Source organism: Dermochelys coriacea, chromosome 6, assembly GCF_009764565.3.
Source record: "Dermochelys coriacea isolate rDerCor1 chromosome 6, rDerCor1.pri.v4, whole genome shotgun sequence".
In the NCBI taxonomy this organism is placed as follows: Eukaryota; Metazoa; Chordata; order Testudines; family Dermochelyidae; genus Dermochelys; species Dermochelys coriacea.
This window is the reverse complement of record NC_050073.1, coordinates 47,121,020-47,142,090: the sequence shown is the minus strand read 5'-3', so window position 1 is coordinate 47,142,090 and position 21,071 is coordinate 47,121,020. Positions and strand designations below refer to the sequence as shown.

Here is a 21,071-nt window from a genome sequence, read left to right as displayed (position 1 = left end):
TCATTATCTTCAGCTCACACAGAAATATGACATGGACCTTTTTACAGCAGCACATGTTAGCATATATTACGTTCATGGCCCAATGACATACAGTTCAGCATTTCTGATTCTATATAGTAGAGAGTAGCAGCCGTGTTAGTCTGTATTCGCAAAAAGAAAAGCAGCACTTGTGGCACCTTAGAGTATTAGAGTTTCATGTTCTCTGTGTGTGTATATAAATCTCTCCTCTGTTTTTTCCACCAAATGCATCTGATGAAGTGAGCTGTAGCTCACGAAAGCTCATGCTCTAATACATTTGTTAGTCTCTAAGGTGCCACAAGTACTGCTTTTCTTTATACAGTAGAGGGCAGTGATATACAAATGCTCATCCTCTCTCTCTCTCTCTCTCTCTCTCTCTCATTGGTCTATTACAATATAAACATGAAACTCACAAGTATCCACAAATGAGTGCAACTAGAAGATACATGTAAAATACAATCCTTCACTTCACCCCATTCAAACTAGTGATGTTTAAACTGCCTTACAGTTTAAGGGCTAAATTTTCTACCAGGGTAAATTGTTCCAGCTCCATTAACTTCAGTGGAGCTCTGCTGATTTGTTAAAAAAAAGTACAATACAGTATTTAATGAGTTGCAGATTGTGTATTTTGAGGAAACCCCAACTGAAACTGTCTGTACGTACACACACACACATACTCACACACACCTGCAAACTTTGACAAGTATGCAGCATTCATGCTCAAATGGCCCAAATACATTTTTATGAATAGGGCTCTTACCATGGCAACCTAACATTGTCATGTTGATTATTCAAGAGTGAATTATTAATGGATTTCAGCAACAGAAAATTCAATACTACATTCATTGTAGCTGTGGACTGTGATGTTGAGTGTCTCGTTGTGAAAACACTAGGAGACTTTTGTAGCAGAAAAGGTCACTGTGCTATGTAAGCCATAAGCCTCTTTCGTTTATTTATTTATTTTATCCACAAACTATATTGATCTATTTTTCAGAGCCTTTAAGCAGCCACAGCAGTTTAATCCATTATTGCCTCTAATTAACACAAAGAGTGGGCTATGTTTTAAAGTTAATTTCTTTCATATTTTTCCCTCAAGTTTCAAAAATCAAATAACCAAATTAATTAAAAAAATCAGAGTATTTTTATGTCTAAATACTTTTTGCCCTTTAATAAACTAATACTTTAAATTATAATCTAAGCAGTAATTTTAGAAATCATGATTCTAGAAATAATGTTGCTGGCATTTCCTGGCTTTTTCCACAGCTTTTCTTGGAAGCAGTGAGATGGTTGTAGAGATGAGTCTGAAAGCCTCCGAGTTTGGATCTGGGTGTAGACTAAAACTTTCCAGATATTCACTGATGCTCAGATCCAGGCATTTGTTCCAGGCCAGTATACAGGTAGGGATAAACTGTAATGTTTGAATTATCTAAGTGAGGGTAAATAGAGTGTTCAGGTCCAAAGTTTTAGCTTGAACTATTTATTAATTCAATAATACATTTCTCATCTTTATTCTCCTCAGAAAGAGTCTCCTAACATTCTGTTTTGCAAAATTTCCAAAAAAATCTTTTAAGAGGCTTAAAACTGAAACTGAAATGCATATCTCAAAATGGAATCAAAGGGAACCACAGGCATAGCTCTGAGGGCAGGCCTTATCCTTACCTTTAAAAGCATGTAAGTTTGTTCTGTTATGGCAGACACATTATCCAGTTGTCCTGAAAGGTCCAGAACTATTCCTACAAGACCTACAAAACTGGATATCAGAATGTTAAGCTTTTCAAAAGATGTGAGTGACTGAATACTGTAGGCTTCCGTATAACCACTTTAAAACATTATAAAGAAAAGGAGGACTTGCGGCACCTTAGAGACTAACAAATTTATTTGAGCATAAGCTTTCATGAGCTACAGCTCACTTCATCGGCTTCATTATGAAGCCTGATCCTTCTTCACTGAGTTCTCAGAGTTGTGGACAATAGGTTTCTCTGATTAGTCAATTTGTCTTTGCACTGAGTCTTTTCTTATCTACACTGAAGTGCTTCATTGATGGCTCCTGTCACAGTAACATTTTCAAATTATTGGAGAAAATATTGAATATTTGTTCTTAAAAAGGAACATGGAGTTCATTTAAGTTTGACTTAAGGAGTTTATAGATAATAACATATGCTGCTTGCCTCAGTCTGTGAGGGTATTATACTTGTGCCTTAGGTAACTGAAGGCCTTTAATTAATACATTAGGGACCAAATTCAACTTTGGCATAAGTGGACGCAAATCCCAATGAAGTCAATTGTAGTTATGCTCAAATATAAAAGGGCAAAATTTGGCCCTAAGGCTGACTATTGTTGCAAATAAGTGGATGATTTAATGAATGTCAATAGTTTTACTGATTATCTGACTGGAATTAATACAGCCCCCAAAATGTTCTCATGTTAAATTTTGGATGTGTTCTTCAGGGTCTTTCATTATTTGTGTTCTTCAAGGTCCTGGTTAGGATCATGAAGGGCACCTTTCTAGCACTCATCTTTATTTCCCTTCAAGAACTGGTAATTCAGCATGGTACAGGGTGCAGCTAGCTCTGTCTTTATTCTTTGTAGATTTAGGTTTGGAGCTACTTATGTTTTGGGGATAAAATCAGGCTTGGTGTGGGAAGGTGCAACTTGACTGAAGTCTAGGGGAGCTGAACCTGACTACACTAGACCAATTCCATTTGCTAGTGATATCTTGATTCTACGTCTGTTACATGGTGCCCATAGAGAGAATGCTTCCACTTCTAGCTTTCCATACAGTGATGGTGCATATGCTCAAGCTTCATTATATGTTGACAAAGAGTTTTATAAACTTGAGGATGCAGATTTTTCCCACAGCTCTTCTCTAGCTCTCTTTACACTCCAGATGGGCATTATTATGCAGGAACAAGATCAAAGACAGGTTTGATGTACTTGGATGGAAAAAGAGTGCTAGGGGTCTAGGGCAGGTGATGCTTCCTCATCAGCCAAACAGTCATGAACCATATCTGCTCAGTTGCCCATCATAGGACTTTAATGAGCACACTGAAAAAATGAAACAGGGGAAGCAGAGAGGTAACAGTCATTGCTTTGCAGAGGCACCCACCTGGTACATTGCTCATCAAAAAGACAAACTGAAGGGCAAGCGGCCTTGCTGTCAGTCATTCAAGTCAGCTCATACTTCACTGCACCCTGACGGAAAGGAATGTGCGTTCCCATTACTGAGAATACTATAAGTATTCAATATTTGATAAAAACCAAAATAACCCCAGCAACTGACCTAGAATATACAGGGTAGCACAACAGCTGGCTACTTGGAGACACTGAAAGGTAGAGGGAGAGTTTTGCATACACAAGTATGGGGAAGTTTTCTATATTAGTCCACCAAAATACGAAAGCAAAGCAGGGTTGTCACCTATCTTTACTGGAGGCAAGGGGGAGAAAACTCAATAAGTTTGTGTGAAGTTTTAAGTACCTGAGAATCATGGAGTATGTGTGCTTAGCACAGGATTTTCCATTAATATTTGGGCAGCATCCTGAGATATAGAACTCCAGAGTTAAACATGAATTTTCAATTCCAAGGAGGGAAAGGAATTAATTAGCTTTATCCAAGGAGATATAATTAGGAATAGTGAGATAGAATGAAACAAAATAGAAATTAGGTGGAATATCCAGAAAAAAATTCCTAATGAATGGCTATATTTATTTATTAATGATGAGATTCATTAGGCTGTGGCATAGTTTCCCAGGGAAAATAATAGAAGATCCATTACTTCATCCTTTAACAGTGGACGGGTCAACTCACTCAACTATACTATAGGGAACGATCCTAGATTGTCATGTGTGATGGCCTAGATGGTCTAATGTGTGTCTGTTTTATCTCTTATTTCATTGGGGGGTGATTTTCAAGGGCACAATGGAAGTTAGGAGCCCATCTCCTCTCATCAATTCTCGGTAGGAGATGGGTAGTCTAACTGGCTTTAAAATCTCCCCCTGGAATGTTTTTAGGATATACTCAGTGGGCACAGCACAACTGATGGAGAAGGATAACCTATCCACTTGCATAGTCAATGCTCATTGCTATGATGTCTGAGCAGTTTCGAAAGGCCAGCTTTGTTCTAGGAGGAAAAGTATGTCTCTTAGCACTATGTGCATGAAAAAGGCTCATATTGCCACTCTGAGATAAATGCGTCCTAATGGCTAGGACCATGGGAGATCCCAAACCATATGTCAATGGATACTAAACAATGGGGATAAAAAAGACTCAACATGTGAGCAGTTTGTGCGATTTATCACACCCGCACTCAGGGTGCCTGTAGTGGAGTGGTTACCTGCTCCGACCCAGACAGGGTTGAAGGCAGCCTGGGGAGATGGCTGGGGCTGTGAGGAAAAGCCCAGTTGGATTAAGGGAGCAGCCGCAGCTGTGGCCAGCTCAGTCCAGCCCAGCTGGCCCCTATAAGAGGCTGTGAGCCAGAAGCCCAGTCAGTCTCCTTCTACCTGTAGAGGGAGAAGTGCCTGGCTGCAAGGTGCTGAGCAGGACACCTAGTTTGGAGCAGGGCTGGGGAAGGGCCAGAGGAGCTGAGAGCTCTGGCCTGGAAAGCCCCAGACTACAGGCCGAATAGGTGCAGGGTTGCGGAAAGGCAGCCCATGGATAGGAGGAGGCAGCAGGTCCAAACCCCCTTGCCTGTGATGAGTGACATATACACAGCAGTCTGCCCCCAATATAAGGGGTTAAGTGGGGACTGGCAGTAGCTCAAAGTAAGGTGGGGTTAGAGGGTGGGGGTTCTCTTGGGTGGGGAGACCCAGAACCTGAGTGTGGGGGTACTGCCAGGGGGGGCAGCACCCCAGAGAAAGTGGCACCGGATCCTGGGAGGGACATGGGGGCTGGTGGTAAGGTGGATCACCGGCCTGCAGAGGGTGCTCTGATGGCTGGATGAGCTAATTCCTGACAACAACCAGCAGGAGGTGCCGCAGGGGTGAGTCCAAACCTTTACACTGCCATTAGGGGATGTTTTAACTGCTCAGTAAAGGCAGAAATAATCATGATTCAGAAATAACAGACAACTCCCTCTTCCTCATCACTGTAAAAGGAAACATTACCAATCAAATAGCAAGAAATGTAATAAAATACTCAGGAAATGCCTTTGGGGTTTTGGAGCATGGAATTTTTTCTCAGTTCTTCGATCATTATTACCACGCAAAGCCCTAGGGGCCTGATGTGATGGGTCTAAAGGATAGCTGGCTGGCTAATGCTCCAGAAATTCTTCTAATGCAACAATATGTAGGTGAATGGGAACGGGTCAGGTCTCTCAGCTGATGTGATTAGTACAATTTTTTTTTTTGCATACATTCTTTGCTTCACATGAATGAGATAAATAGTGAATTACTGCAAGCTCCAGGGGCTTTCTTTCTAGCAAAAATAATTCCTCTTCTTGCTGATATTTTCCACCCATTCCTATTACTAGCTTTCAGATCTTTTCCTCCTTTCCAGTTAGCAGGCAGCCAAGTTATCTGTTGTTCCAACAACTGTATCCATGGTGCTTTTTGCACAGACTGGCAGGAGTTAAACCCTACCATAATCAGCAAGCTGACTTCCCCTTCAGAGATGGTATGAATTGCTGCCAGGAATCTAAGACCTGAAATTCATGCCCAAAATAGGACAAAAACACTACCACTACAGTCTCATTTATGAGTTCTAGTGGAGTATCACTGAGATAGTTGCTTGTATTTACAAGGCACTCAACTGCCCCGTAATTCAACAAACATCCCATGCTTAGCAGCAGATTGGTGTCTCATTTTAGGAAAAATTGCAAAGTCTGTAGTCTTTCCTTGTAGGTATTTGTATCTCTGTCTCTGAAATGAATAAGAAAATGCTGGGATTATGTAGCATATAAGAGAAGAGTTATAGCCCAATTTTGCAAAGTTTGCTCTCTGTCATCTGACCGGGATGAGAGTGGTGTAGCCAAGTGGCCAGAGTGCGCAGCCAGAACCAAAACCAAGGATAAAACCTGAAGGCAGAAACTGAGAACCAGAGCCCAGGGTCAAGCTGGAATCTGTAGTCAGGAGCCAGATGTGAGGGTCAAACTGGAGGTCAGTAACTGGAGTGGGCAGGGTAGCAGGCAAGGAGGAGTTTAAGGCAAGGGTAGGACAGCTGCAAGGCTGGGTGCAAGGCAGGAGCAGAAGGAACAAGGTAATGCAGGAACATGCACAGAGGTGGGTAAAAAGAAAAGGAGTACCCATGGCACCTTAGAGACTAACAAATTTATTAGAGCATAAGCTTTCGTGAGCTACAGCTCACTTCATCGGACGCAGAAGTGGGTAAGAGCACTGAGAAACCATTAAGCTGCTTCTCCTGCTGGCTTAAGAGCTGGCCTGCTTGCCCCTGCTGCCAATCAGCTGGTGTGGCCAGTCTGCTGCAGGACAGCTGTACTGATGAGGCCTCCTGGATACTAGCTCTGCTGCAGGCCCTGATTCCTGACACTCTCACAAGCAGTCCCATTGAAGCCAATAGGGCTACGTGCATAAATAAGAGTTGCAGAATTGAGCCTTTTATAGATATTTAAGATTGTAGGGCCAGGTTCTCTGCCTCACTGAGTTGATGCTCGGTGAAGCTGAGAGGGAGCCTGTTATAGCTTCTTGTCTGAGGCTCTGCCAACCCTGGCTTCTCTAACTTGCACTAGTAATAATCCTTAAGGGCTGTCGGCCAGCTGAGGATAGAAGAGCACTGCCCACTCTGGCTATTCATCCTCCTCACCTCTCCCTGATCTTAACATTCCCTTCTCTGCTTCCAGCATACCCACTGCACTGGGAGCTTCAGGGAGAGTAGCTATGATGGCTTTCTGCCTACTGGGGTCTCCAGGGGGATGTGGCTAGTGTCTGCTCCCTTTGTGCCATCAAATCAGCGCAAAGGAAGTGGATTGTGGCAAGGAAACTGCTCCCTGGTGCGTGCAGTGAATAGCGATCAGGCTTTCTTGCAGCACAAGGGAAGAGAGCACTCAGAATTAATGGCAGGAAGATTAAGAACAGAAAAATAAAAGGAAATAAGTCTCCATACAGCATATTCTCAGTCTGTGGAACCGCTGATCCAATGGGGCATAGAGTCAAATAGAGAGGCTTTAAACAATATGAATGTTTTTCGTATTAATCTTCCAATCTATAGGGGCCCACCCTTTGCCAGGGAGCCTCTCTCATACATTATAACACAATATAATATCAATGGCTGCCCACAAATCTGCCACCCACAAGTCCATCTCCTCTTCAATAGCTGAGAAAAGAGAATTTTGGTAGTTATATTGGCTAAGATAAAGGTAACAAAATCTAATGCCTAATGCAAGAAAACTAGAGACAGGTGTGAATTCTGCCTCCTTAAAATACAGTAAGTAATTACAGGCAGAGCTCTGTGAATTTGTTTCTCCCTCATGAGTCTAAGAAAGAGAGAGAAACAAACTAAGAAAAACACAGCTGAGTGAAGTCCCCCTCGTCCAGACACTATTAAGATTACACTAGAATCTTCAACAGGGAAGTGTCACAATCATTCTAGCTGACTTTTTGTAGTTCATTTACAATAGGTCTTCTCTTCAGTGGGGTACATGTAAAGGAGGATTAGTTGAAAAGCCATTTGGTATCTTCTTGCAATTCACCACAAATCTAAGCTAAGATTTATCAAGAGATCAGCCTTGTCCATGGAGCAGCAAAGATTAGCCAGGCTTTAAAATAAAACTCCTTGAAAAAGTTCAATAAAAATAAACTCTCCCTTGCCATTCACTTTTTATTATGTGTTGTGTTTGTGTGTGTGTGTGTGTGTGTGTGTGTGTGGGCGGGGGGAATATTGCTGTTTAGGACCCCAATGGGCTAGGTCCCCCTGGTACTCAAAAAGAAAAGGAGTACTTGTGGCACCTTACAGACTAACAAATTTATTTGAGCATAAGCTTTCGTGCACTACAGCTCACTTCATCAGCTTATGCTCAAATAAATTTGTTGGTCTCTAAGGTGCCACAAGTACTCCTTTTCTTTTTGCGGATACAGACTAACAGGGCTGCTACTCTGAAATCTGGTACTCCTGATATTCAAGTGACATATTTTACAAACTCTAAAGGCTACTTCCAAAAGTTAATTGGTGCTCTGTCATTAAACAACCCAACCAACAAGTAAGCATACAGTGGAACTCTTCAATTAAAAAGGCAACAAGACATTGAAATATATTGGGTGCCACAGTAGTTTTCTTTGAATCAGGTTTCAAACAGGAATTATTTTGGAGTTGTTCTATGGCCTGTGTTATACAGGAGATCAGACTAGACGAAATCCTGATCTTCTGGCCTCCGAATCTATGAATCTGTGTGAATCTGTAAATTTGACAAATCCTTACATTTATTTGTGATTTAGAGGACCCCTTAATGAATTAAAGGGGAGGATAGGAGATGGAATGATTCTGCCGGTTGAGTTTGAAAAGTAAACAATCTGACTTAAAACAAGCCTCAAATGGCTGTTGTGAAGGATTATGATTAGCAAGACTGAAGGCAATCAAGGCCCTTACTGTTTGTTTTTTACTAAAGTTTATTAGATTTAACGTGACATTAGATAGTTTTAGTGGAGACAATTAAAAAAAGCAAGCAACCCATTAAGTCTATATTTGCATTATAACACCTACTCATAGACCTAATACCCATTGTGATAGGCACTGTATAAACACACATTTTCTAGTCCTTAAAACATACACAATAGTTATTTGGAGCACCAATATTTCTACAGTAATACTTGGATAGTGAATATTCCATTTGCACCTGCCATAGGAAAACATTAGCTGTTTTGTTTTGGGTGATATTCTAAGTTTAGTTTTTAATGGTGGATTTTACTGTTCAGCATGAGTGAATTCCATAGCCTACATGTACCAAAAGTTGCTGCTGTTGCCACCCACGGGCGAAATGAAGACAGAGTGTGTCTCCTAAAAAAAAAGGATCAGATACATCAGATCATGCAGTTCTGTGGAAAAATCATTGTTTTTTTCTTCAATTCAGAAAATTCTGCTAATCTCCCAAATTGCAAATGTAGAATTTGTTTAAATTTAAGAATATCAGCAAGGTATCTTTTCGCACATGCCTACTGCAGTCTCTTGAGCTATTTGTGGATCTAGCACCTTGGGCCAAGTTCATTGGTGATGTAAACAAAGATGCAAGTGAAATATCACTGGCAGCTGATCAGGGGGTACTGTTGGGCTCTGTCTGGTATGAGATGATCAGAAAATGACTTGCACCAATTTGGCTTTCAGTGGGTGTGCAAAACGAGTGTAATATACACACCAAGCAGATGGAGAGGATGTGGCAAGAAAAGTAACTAAGGTAAAGCAAAGTACTCGTTGAAGTTCACAAATGCCTCAAACTGGACTTTAATAATGGGAACCTGTCCGTGGGGATGGTTTCCTTCGCAAGATCAAGGCCCCATTCCATAACAAATGGTTCAAATTCTACTGTTGTATCACACACTCCTGTCCATTTTCAGAATAACTTGCACCTGATGTGCTACTTACATTACTGTTATCAATGTTTGGAAGATGGTTCAAACTTACATGGAAGTTCCACTGTTTACTCCAGTCTGACTATGATCCCTTGATTCTCCCAGAAGAGTCTTTGGGAAAGTTTATTAATAGGATCAGGAATGGAGGGGAATGTGTTGGACATGCACCTGAGTCTTATATTCCACTTACGTCTTTGATAGATTTATGAGTGGGCTGGCCCACCGTCCCCGAGACGTGAATCAAATCATGAGATTCAATCAGATGGGGGAGGGGTAAAATATTCAAAAGTACCTGAGAAATTTGAAAGTCATGGGACTTAGGTTCCTAAGTCACTTACGCATGTTTGAACACTTTACCTGAGATTCTATCATCAGATCTATCAAGGACTATCATCAGATGACCCATTTCTCTTCCCATTAGATCTAAGAAAATCAGAAATGCTGTTATCACGTACAACAAGGATCCTGGAAAGTGATAACTTAATACTTTACCATTAGTTTGCCCTAGACTGTGACCTTTTAGGGATGTGGTGGACAGATGGGTTGCTTTACTAAAATGTCATCTTAGTGCTTGATGAATTGATTAAACTCCGCGATTATTCTGAGTGGCAGATTTTGCCTTATTACTGTTCTTCCTGAAGCATTTTAGCATCTTCAGCTTTACCTCTGGAGAAGGAGCAACTTAGCGTATATTTTTTAGAATAGTTAATACTCGAGCTGCAGTTTGGAATAAGCAGAAACAAAGGTTATGGATGAAAAGCTGGCTTAGTTTGCTTTCTGCACAATGTTCTATGCTTTCAAAAATGCACTGCGCTTTCCTTTCATGTGTCAGAAAACTGAAAGTTATTAGCTTTACAAGACGGAAGCAACTGCACTGGTCAGTGAGTTATGAAATACAGTTACACATACACCACATGATACATATATTTAGAATGAAAACAGTGATTCAAACTATTTTAGCACAATCAGACCAATGGGGTTTGTACTTTGCTTTTCAGTATTGGATTTATTCAGTTGGCACCATATTTTATAGAGTTTCTGTGTCCAACATTTTGCTGCATTTTGAGAAGAGCCTGCCACATGACATGTAACTGTCTAAATATAAAAGGCCAGATCCTGATACACTTAGATTAGAATAACACCCGGTGCTACTCAGTGTGAGTAAGGGTATCAGAATCTATCACCAGCATAAGCTCTTTGCAAAATGAGGTGGAATATTTGTTTCTCTAACAAAATATTTTGTAGTAGTTCTTCTGTGAAACGCAAAAGTGATTTAATATGGAGATAGGAGATATTAGCTGATATTAGATTATAGGAGATATTAGCTTCCTCTTTGTTTTCTTTTTTCCAAAGAGGTCACTTGGGAGGTATAATTAGAACAAAGAGTTTAGTGCATGATCTGCGCTAAAATTCCCTGCTTTTCAAACACATTTGTCATGGAATTTGGTATTAATAATCCAAAGATTTGAGTCATCCAGAACATTGGAAAGAGAAATATTTAGAAAATTATCCATCCATGGGAAACTAAGTTAAGTGAGCAGACACCAAAATGTTTGTTTGTCAGTTAAAATCTAGTGTTTTACTATTTTAACTATTGAATTTAATAGAATAATAGTGTAAAAGAGGAATGGTGCCAATGGCGAATCAGATCCAAAAAGTGCTGCAGAATCATGCCCTGATTCTAATTTAAACCTCTATATACCAGGAGTAACTGCACTGAAATCAATAGGCCAAATTCTCTTCTCAGTTACAGCCATGCAACTTTCATTGACTTCAATGGGAACAGCACTACGTAAATGTAAGAAGCATTTGACTTAAAGTTACACTACTGTAAAACTGGTATAAGAGAGACCAGAGTGTGTGTGCGTAATACATAAATTTCCTCTTGTAGCCCACTCTTCTAAATGTATGTAAAGTTATGGCCTGGATTCTGATCTCAGTTATGTGGGTGGAAAATCAAATGTAACTCCCATGTCTCCCATTTACCAACTGTGTAACTGAATTCACTGGAGTTACTCCTGCTTACCATTGGGGTAACTGAGATTAGAATCTGGCCTTCTGCCTTTTCTACCCTACATAGAGCACAGCTTTAAATAAAGTAGGAATGTGTGGATAATGAGGGTCTAAGTGCATTTATTTTTGATTCACAAACATGATAGAGAGATATCAAAAGCAATGAAATAAAAACCAGATTCAGAATGACATATGATGGAGTTCAACTGTGCTTACAATACATCAGAAAGGCTCTGCAGTGTGTCAGAGTCTTACTATTTTCTATACTATTTTTTAATCCTGTTTTTACTCTCAAGACAAAAGACACATGGACTAAAGTGACTTGGCTGTTATTTGCTAAGTCTGTAACTGTGCTTGTAATGAGGAACTTGAAACATAGATCATTTCATTGGCTCCTGTAGAGACATCTGCAGGGCGGGGGATGTAAAATGCATTGGGAGCTGAGACTATAAAATTGGAATCATAAGAGGATACTCTGCAACTGTCCTAAATATGGTTATAAGAAAAGGAGAAAAGCACTCTAAGGTGCCACAAGTACTCCTTTTCTTTTAGTGAATACAGACTAACACGGCTGCTACTCTGAAACCTGTAAATATGGTTATGTATTTTTTTTATCAATAGCTCGCTACTGCGGTTGTCTTGAATAATAACCAAGGTAGAAAGGAACAGAAATGTAAAGTTCACATAAGGACATATTTACCCTCATTTTAAATTAGCCCAGGGAAAGTTCTGGGGTTGTCGGAGGTTTACCTGAAGAGGCACCCCAGCCTGCCAAGACCAGTCCCTGCTACAAGATAAGAGAGATTGCTGTGGACTCTGAGGCCTTCTTCTAGATTTCTGTTTTGCTACAGTTGTTTGTGTGATTCCCAGACTCCAGAGTCTTTCTAAGAATAGAAAATGACAGACAGTATGTAAGCTTACCAATGAGAGGTGCATGGTGGGTATGTGGCTAGTAAGACAATTTGAGTAATTGTGTTTATGATTCTCCTCTGGAGTTCTTTAATAGAGTACGCTCCAGTGGTTTCTCATGCCAGTAGATGAATTTCCTTTTTCTTTTTTTAAAATGTAAAATCTTTTTTTGCAGTGCTAATGATAAAATGATAATAGTAATGCAGTACTTTGTACTTCTGTTATGACGTTCAAACTACTTTCTAAAAATGCTTTAGTTAAACATCATAGCACACCTCTGTAGAAGGTAATATTAATATTATTTTACAGCAGGGTAAACTGAGGCTTACAGCAGTTCAGCAACTTAACCACTATATTATTTTAGTCCAGTGGCAGAACTAAGAACAGAACTAAGGGGTCCTGACTCCATGTCCTTGTTTTTTGCTAGGGGTCAAATTCATAACTAGCAGAAGCAAACTTAACCCCATTGAATTCAGTCAAACTGAGCCAGCTTACTTCAGTATAAATTTGGCCTTAGAAATACATATGAAATCATCTTATTAATTATCCTTCTAGTCTCCACCCTGGCCCAATTGCATGATTAAGTAAAAGTAAACACACACACACACGAGAACTTCTATATATCTTCATTATTCAATTATTTCCATTGCCCAAACTGAATTATCTGGTCTTTCCTCTCAGTCTCTGAGCTGTGGATTCTTTTCTAACAGACCTTTCAAATGGTTGCCAGATGTCATACCAGTCTTTTATTGGTTTTAGGTCCAAAGAGCTTTTCTACTAAGTCTGCTAACCAAGTCTGCATCCTCTCTGATGTCCTTTTTGTCTTAGCATTATCAGTTTTCCTAACTAAACCTAAAGGTCCAAAATCTGGACCTACTAATAAAACTCCCATTGTCTTCAGCAGGCCCGGGATGTGACCCTCAATCACCTATTTATGTTTTCAATAATTCAGAACAAAGATCACAGATGGAAAGACATTAGTAAAATAATCAGTGTGTGCATAAGTTTAAGAACATAAGGAATTGCCATCCTGTAACAGATCAGTTATTCCCTAAAATTATTAATAAAGCTGGTCAGAAAATGTGGGTTTTTTGTGCAAAAAAATTTTAAATGAAAAATTTTAAATTTCCCCCCCAAAATTTTCACAGAAACTTTCTGGCCTTCCAATGAAAAACAATTTGATTTATGGGTTTTAATCTAAAAAATGAAAAAATTAGAAAAACAAAAATTTCCAGCAAAAATATATGGTCTGAAAAAGGCCATTTTTGTGAATAAAATTTCAAATGAAATTTTGGACTAGTTCAGTCTAATAACGTGCTTTTTATTGCACTTAATGCCTGATGATCCAACTTAAACCCCAATAATGCACCTTGCCCTGAAATTTACCATAGTGGGATTTCTTCTTGGGCCTTGTTGATGATAACTATATGCCCTGAAGTAGGGGCACTGATTGCTCTTGTAATTTACCTCAGCTCATATAATATTAGGTGTTGCTCTTTTATTTTTAATCAAGTCTAGTCTTTTGTTTGAAGCTCACTAAGCTATAGACTCCAATTAAGTCTGATGGCAGTCAGTTGAGAAGGATAATTATGTATGTGTTTGTGTTTGATAGGGGAGAAACAGTATCATATGGTGCATTTTTTTTATTCACCAGATTGTACATCCATTTCCAGTGTCCCCAAAGGAATTTTCATAGATAATTATTTCCATGCTGCAGTAACATGAGTTTGGGGATGGGAGTACTCTTTGATGCCTTTGCAAAAAACTAATATTTGAAAAAGTTTAAACCACCCACTGGACAGTCTCCTTGCAGAATGAATGTATTGTCACTTGAGTCCTTTAAAACTGCATTAGAGAAAACTGGGGAGAGTTACAGTAGGGAAAAGCTGAGGTGGAGTGGGAAGGAATAGAGTAGGTAGAGATTCTAGTGTAGAACTGAACCATTCCTTGAAGACACTGGCTTGTATTGGGGGTGGTATGGAACAACCCCATACCAGGGGAGTTCTGGGATAGACTATGCCTGGGAATCCCTCCTGGAGCTCCTCAGCACCCAGAGGGGGTATTCCTTTCAGGGAAGGCATTGTGGTTCCACCTGAGTGTACCATCACAGTATGGAAGGGATGGAGAAACCATGGTTCCCCAACTTGCCTGCCCCCGTTTGGGTGGCTTGTGCCTGAAGATGCACCAAGAGAGAGATGCATATGGACTGCAATGGTTACCCAGCCTTTGTGAAGGGTAAAAAATGATGATAAGGAAGTTCTTTGTTTCCTTTCTCCCTTGTTTCTCTCCCCCAATCCCCGGGAGCAGCTGGGCACAATCTGACCTATAAGCAGTCTTTTCTGCCTTTAGTTTCTGTAGTTTGGTTCTGTCCTGGAGTGAGATGGGGCGTGCATTTTCAAAGTGTTTGCATCAGTTTTCTGTGTACATATCCAGAATGAGTTATAAAAAGAAATATATTTCACCAGCTGTGCTGTTCTGTTTGAGCAGCTGGACATGGTTTGTGCATAAGCCAGCAAAACAGTGACAAAAAAGGCAGTGTGGCATAATAGTGTATTTACATCCTATAGCACATGAAGGGGAAGCTCCTCTCCTCCTCTCCCTTAAGACTAATTCCTTCCTTGACTCTCAGCTTGTGTTTTGCCCATCACCCTCTTAAGCAGGAGTGCAGACCTGGTCCAAAGGCCACTGAAATCATGGACTTTAATGGGCTTTGGATCAGACCCCAGGAGAGGAAGAACAGTGCAGTTGTGGAAGTGAGGATGCTGTTCCTGACTTGCTTCACCATGGACAAGTCACGTAGCACAGACCTGAGGTATAAGTTATGTGGGAATGTGTTTCAGGGAGATACAGCCCTTGTGCTATTACTTAGCAGGGTGCAGTGTGCACTGCTGTCTAAGGCTAGGCAGCTCTGTGTGCCAGTACAGAAGGGTGAAAGGTTACATAGCTGTCTCTCCCCATCTCTTTGAAGAGCTTACAGCCCATGAAACACTAGCCTCATGTAGCCTCTTGTCCCTAAGGGTTGGCAGGGTCCTACACAGAAGTCTCAGAAAAGATGTCAACCACTGAGTAGGCCATGGACTCAAGGGGTAGTCCCTATAAGGCACAGATGAAGCACTTAACAGGGCTGGTGCCTGGCATAACTTGGATCTGTCTGAAGTTCTAAATTATGCTGACTCTCAATGAGCCCCAAGGGAAACTCAGCTACCCCCGCACTTCCCCTGGCCCTGGTCTCTGGGCTGACTTCAGAAAGGGTCACCCAAGGATCCAGCTATGAAGGGGGGATTCCCTGAGAGCTGGTTAAGTCAGCTTTAGGGCAACTTTGTGCAGGTGAAGTGGCAGAAAGCTGCCCCAATGTCTTCAGAGTTCTCATTTCAGACAAGCCTGTGAGTTAGTGTCACAGTAACATGAGTCCTCATGTTATTTCTAGAGAAACTGTACAACACGGAGTGCCCAGCTGCTCCAACACAGGACCCCCAGCCTGTTGTGCTCAGTCTGTGAATGAGGTAGCATAAGGAGGGTCCAGACTGTCAGGTAATAGGTTAGTTTTCAATGATACCTCTCAAATTCCCTGAGTGCGATATAAAAATTAAAAACTCAGGGGTTGGTTCACCCAAGAACCTGGGCTTCAAACCCCACATCCTCAGTAGCAGAAAGTCTGACAAGGTAGGTGGAGAGTGGCATATACAGCTGACAATATACATATATATCACTGCTGCACAGGGGAGCCCAGAACCCAGGACATAACCTATGATCTGAGAAGGGGCAGGACCAGGCCGGCTGGGATATGACTGAGTTTCCCATGGACCACCAGTGAAATGTAAATCTGCTGTCCCCTGTTGAAACCCAAATTCTGCCTCCCCAGCTTATCAGTATGCATGCTCCATTGTGTTTGTAGGGTGAATTTCATCCTCAGGGCCAGATCCTCAGCTAGCGTATATGACCATAACTCCACTGAAGTCAGCTGAGAATCTGACCCACAGGCTTCAAGCACAGTATATAAAAATAGATTACAGAGAAAAGACCTCTCCATCTCTTCCCATCCTCTCTCCATTCTCCAAACAATCCTATCCAGCCTCCTTCCCCCCCATAAGTCAAGAAAAACAAGGTGAGTCTTACAGTCCAAAAGATCAACAAATCTGGACTTGGACAGACCCAGATCTGTCCTAACTGGCAGCAACTCAGAGGTCACATGGCTGCCAGCAATTCTGTTGAAACTGGGATTGATTTTTTTGTTTGTTTTTTCAACTGTGAACATAGGTCGGTTTTGGACACAAATGTACAACTAATACAGAATGTGACAGAACACTGGGCCACACACCACCTATTTCTCATTCTGATTGGCCAGAGTTTCCCTGTAAGTAACCAATTAAAGGTTAAATCTGCTGTGGGAAGCAGAGCAAATTTGCAAAAAGATTATAGTAGTTATCACTAGCTGTTTGTTGTCTGCCACGATTCATTCCCATCCAGGTCACAGAAAAGCTTCTTGAATCTTTAAAAGGATATTACCTAAGCCTAAACCACTCCATATGACTAATAAATTGCATTTTGTTAGTTCCAGTGCTTCTACCTTCATATTAATGAGAGTTTCATACCTTTTTAGTGCTCATCTTAGTGACAGGCTTTCCTAGCCTTCAGATCTAAATGTATCCCATCAGAACGTGCTTTTCTCTCCTTTCTGTTGTACAAGTCATTTATGTCAAAAAGCTGAATTGTGAAACTGAAGTTAGATATGTGTGTGTCTGCATGTACTAAAGAAATGAAGGAGGCATTGATTTAAGTTGCCAGAACTATTTACTTTACTATGCTCTGATTTATCCTCACCCTTATTTTGAGTCTTCACCCCCATTTGGTATTTCTTTCCATTTGGCCCAGGCAGCTTGAGAGCTAGGGCATTTATACTGGACATTAAATAGTTTTTAAAAATGATCACACAATTTTTACGTTGCACGTTGCACGATGCGTTACACTAGCTAATATTAAATGTTAAGAGCCAACATTTCCCATGCTAAGATTTGGTACTGAACTAAATGGGATTCTGGGTCTGATGCATTCTATTGATTCCTTAGGACATTTACCAATGCTACAATCTTTACTAAATAGGAGAAGCACTAATCCAATTGAAGTCAATAGGATTACTCTTGTACAGTAAGTGCTGCTCAACATCAGTAAGGGCTGCAGAATCAGGACCAAAGTAAGTTAATTTCAAATGGGGCTTTCTTTCTCTATTATGTTCAGTCTTTGTGGCGGTGTGGCAGGGAAGAGAGGCACAAGGAGACTCATCCTTACTGAGTTCTCCTGTGAAGGCATGAAGCCCAACAGTACTTGGGAGCCTATATTCAAGGTGGCAGTGTCCATAGTCTTTCTTGCCCTTCACATCTTGCACGTTGCTATTTATCTACTCTTGAATGTTACGGTGTCACCCCCTAATCCCCTTCCAGTGACAGCCTCGGGATAAGATCCCATCCACTCCCCATCAAAACCTCACCCAATGGAAGTCAGGCCAAGTGAAAGACTTTGAACTGCAGTCAAGTAAAAGGGCAACAGATAGGAAACTCCTGCCTGAGTATTCTTTTTCTAGTTTACACCTAATTAAATGTTGCACGATCTTTTCCCGTGGACTTAGAAACAGCCCTATGAATATTTTATTAAATGGGGATACAAATAATAGTGGAAGTGGTGAAGTGCTGTAACTTGCATAGATTTGATATTCAATGTGGGCAAATCCTTTGTCTCTCCTCTGTCCCTTTTCTGCTGCATCCGTGGCACAAAGAGGATGGAATGCTGCCTTTGTATCAGGGAAGCCCTGGATGGCACAGAGCTAGCAGAGCTTGCTACATGGCACCTCCTCCCTACCCCTTCTCCCCCGACTCCCCCCCGCACACACACACTTGCAACAGGCAAGAGGCAATTTACTGACATAAATTAGAGCAGACCTGAAGCTGAACAGACTCTGGCCCACAGACTTTAAGCAAAGCACAATTTGTGTTTGGGGGAGACTCAGCCCTGACTGCTCATAAGATCAGAGGAATATGAAGGTGGCTTTAAGATACAGGTGCATTCTCCTCAGGTTCTACTGCTGAATGTAGCTCTGTTGGACCTGAGGGCTTGGTATTCCTTTTTGAATTGATCCTTTGGGACAAATATTCACTTCAGAATTTTGGGTCAATGCTGGCTGACATATCGATACAACATTGTCCTCATACTGGAAGGCCCAACAGACATTTGGGACTCATCATTTGTCAAGGATTAAGTTCACCAGTGTCAGGACTAATCTCTGATACCTGGCATTGTCCTTCCCATTTTATGGAGGGCCCTGGGAAAGACGGAAGGGGTGTTAACCACAGTTTGTGCTGACATTGTTAAAGCTTTAGAATTTCACTTCAGAAGAACCTGATAAAAACCTATTGTCATCTCCTTGCCCCATTGGTTGGTGGAGATATCATTACTGCAAGCATAGGATGGAAGGCAGAGACCTGGGAAGTTAGGCAATAAGTAGTGGTCTTTTCAATGTAAGAAGACAGAACATAGGGCTTTCTTTTAAAAACAAAGGACTAATGAATCTCTCTTTTTATTAGAATTGCGTAAGTCTAACTGCAATCTTCAAAATAAATGGATAATGGGTAGATATAACTTTATATAACAGGCAAAATAATAGAAAAAGCATTTTCAATCACATTTTCAATCACGAATAGGCAATAGGTTTTATATTTGATACCCAGAGGGACCAATTCTGCTCTGAATTTCACCAGTGTCTCACATAGGGTGAACTGAGCCTTAATTAATTCATGCCTGCGAATGGTGCTTTGAGGACTTTCAGATAGGAAAATGCATAACAACATCAGAAGAGCAGTATGGTTTCTCATAAATTTCTCAACAACTCCAGCTTTATCAACAGGGATTATAGTTTGCATTCTGTGGGCATGGAGAAAGCTATTGGGTGGATGGAAATCCTCGTTCTGCTTCCATTCTCCGATTAGTTTTCTTTTCATCTTCTCAAAGTTATCGTGACCATGGCCTGCCAAACATGAGGGGAGCAGTATATGATAGGATCAATTCAAGGCAAAGAAATGTGACGAAGCATAAGGAAATAGATCTTAACTCTGGAACACAGGCAACATCTCTTGTCTGGGCTCTGCTGCTGGATACAAACTTCAAGGAGTCTAGGGTTTGTTTAGCTTTATTGCTGGAAAGGAAGCAACACTCCTGGCTACAGTGTAAACCCCAGTAAGAAGTAGAGGTTTCAGAAGGAAGGCTTTTAGTGACTGGTCTTGAAGATAAGACCTTGTTCATTCCAAACCATAAACCTCAGTGGAATTCAGGCCAGATAGATGATATGGCATTCATCACTCTGACCTTTACTAAAGTAAATGTGGTGATAACAGCAGATGAGAAGCTTTTATTACTAAATACTTCCTTTGGGTTTACATGTACGTTACATATTGGAAAATCTTTTCCCATGGCTTTTGACCAGACCTTGTGAATAGCATGGTTTCTCTTCTTTATTTTATAGGTAGTCATGTGGGCCCAAATTCACTGGTAATGTGAATGATGGTGCAACTTGTGCACATTTGATATTCAATAGGTGCGCAAATGGGTGTGACTTACACAATGAGAAGACAGAGGTATAGCAGGGAGAGTATTGAACAGGAAGGTTGTTTTCCATAGTGTCAAAAAAAGCTCCGCGTATACTTCCATTCTTTCCTTCTCCATCTTCTTTTGATTTTTCAGACATTTTAGGCAACATTTTTTTTATTGAGGGTGTTTCCTTAAATTAATTAATTTCACTCCAGCATCATTAAGATGGTGCATATTCAGAGGAGTTCAGTTCTTGAGAGGACTGCTGATACAGCTAATTCAGCTCCGGAATACATGTAGGTTGGGGTGAAGTGCACCAGCAGTCCCCACTGAATGAGCCAGGACCTCTACTGAGGAGCTCCAAAAAACAGCCTCATCCAGCCTTCCAGCCCAAAGGAGAGATCCCTCCAACATGAGTGTTTTTTCTGGGACAAAGGATGATTAAGAGGGAAATTGAGGTGAGATCCCATGGATCTATTCCACCTTCCACTTGCTGTAATTAAACACTGACTAATTTGATCCTCCATTTAATTTGATTGAACCCTTCAGGCTCCAGATTGCTTATATTAAAAATAATACAAGTTGTACTCTTTTTATTTTGATAAATTGTGATCACTTTAAGTAGGTATTATGGAGCATTGCAGTAACTGGGTAATCACCTCATGAGTCAGGAACAGGTCAATATTCTGAATGCCTCAGAAGAGAAGTTAAAGATCCAGGGAAAATAATTTCAAATGTAGGTTGCTGAATGGTCATTATTACCCAGCACATGTGCTCTTCAGGCTGCAATATACACATAGAGGACAGTTGTGCATTTCAATCAAAGTGATAGGAATGGTCTTGATCAAAGGGAATGGAGGTCATATGGTCCAAATTTTCAAATTTTGAGCCTCTAAAGGTCCGTGTTCTGGGTACCTAACTTCAGATGCCCACATTGAAAAATTAGCCCTTATATCTTTAAAACAATGATGAAGAAGTAAGATTATTTTGCCATGCCTGCATTACACACTGCCCAAATAATCATTTAGCAGCCTTGAGCTCCAGAG

General features: G+C 40.8%; 1 protein-coding gene across 2 annotated transcripts in view; it reads left to right on the top strand.

The window, feature by feature from the left end:
• SLC1A2 (solute carrier family 1 member 2) overlaps positions 1-21,071 on the top strand; it is a 119,574-nt gene that overhangs the window by 21,229 nt on the left and 77,274 nt on the right. The window contains exon 1 of one of the 2 annotated variants that reach the window (XM_043515890.1): positions 1,308-1,415. The exons of the other annotated variant lie outside the window; for it this stretch is intronic. The gene's annotated coding sequence lies outside the window, so the exon portion shown is untranslated. Of the gene's footprint in view, positions 1-1,307; positions 1,416-21,071 lie in introns of those variants that run through there. 2 annotated transcript variants of the gene reach the window in all.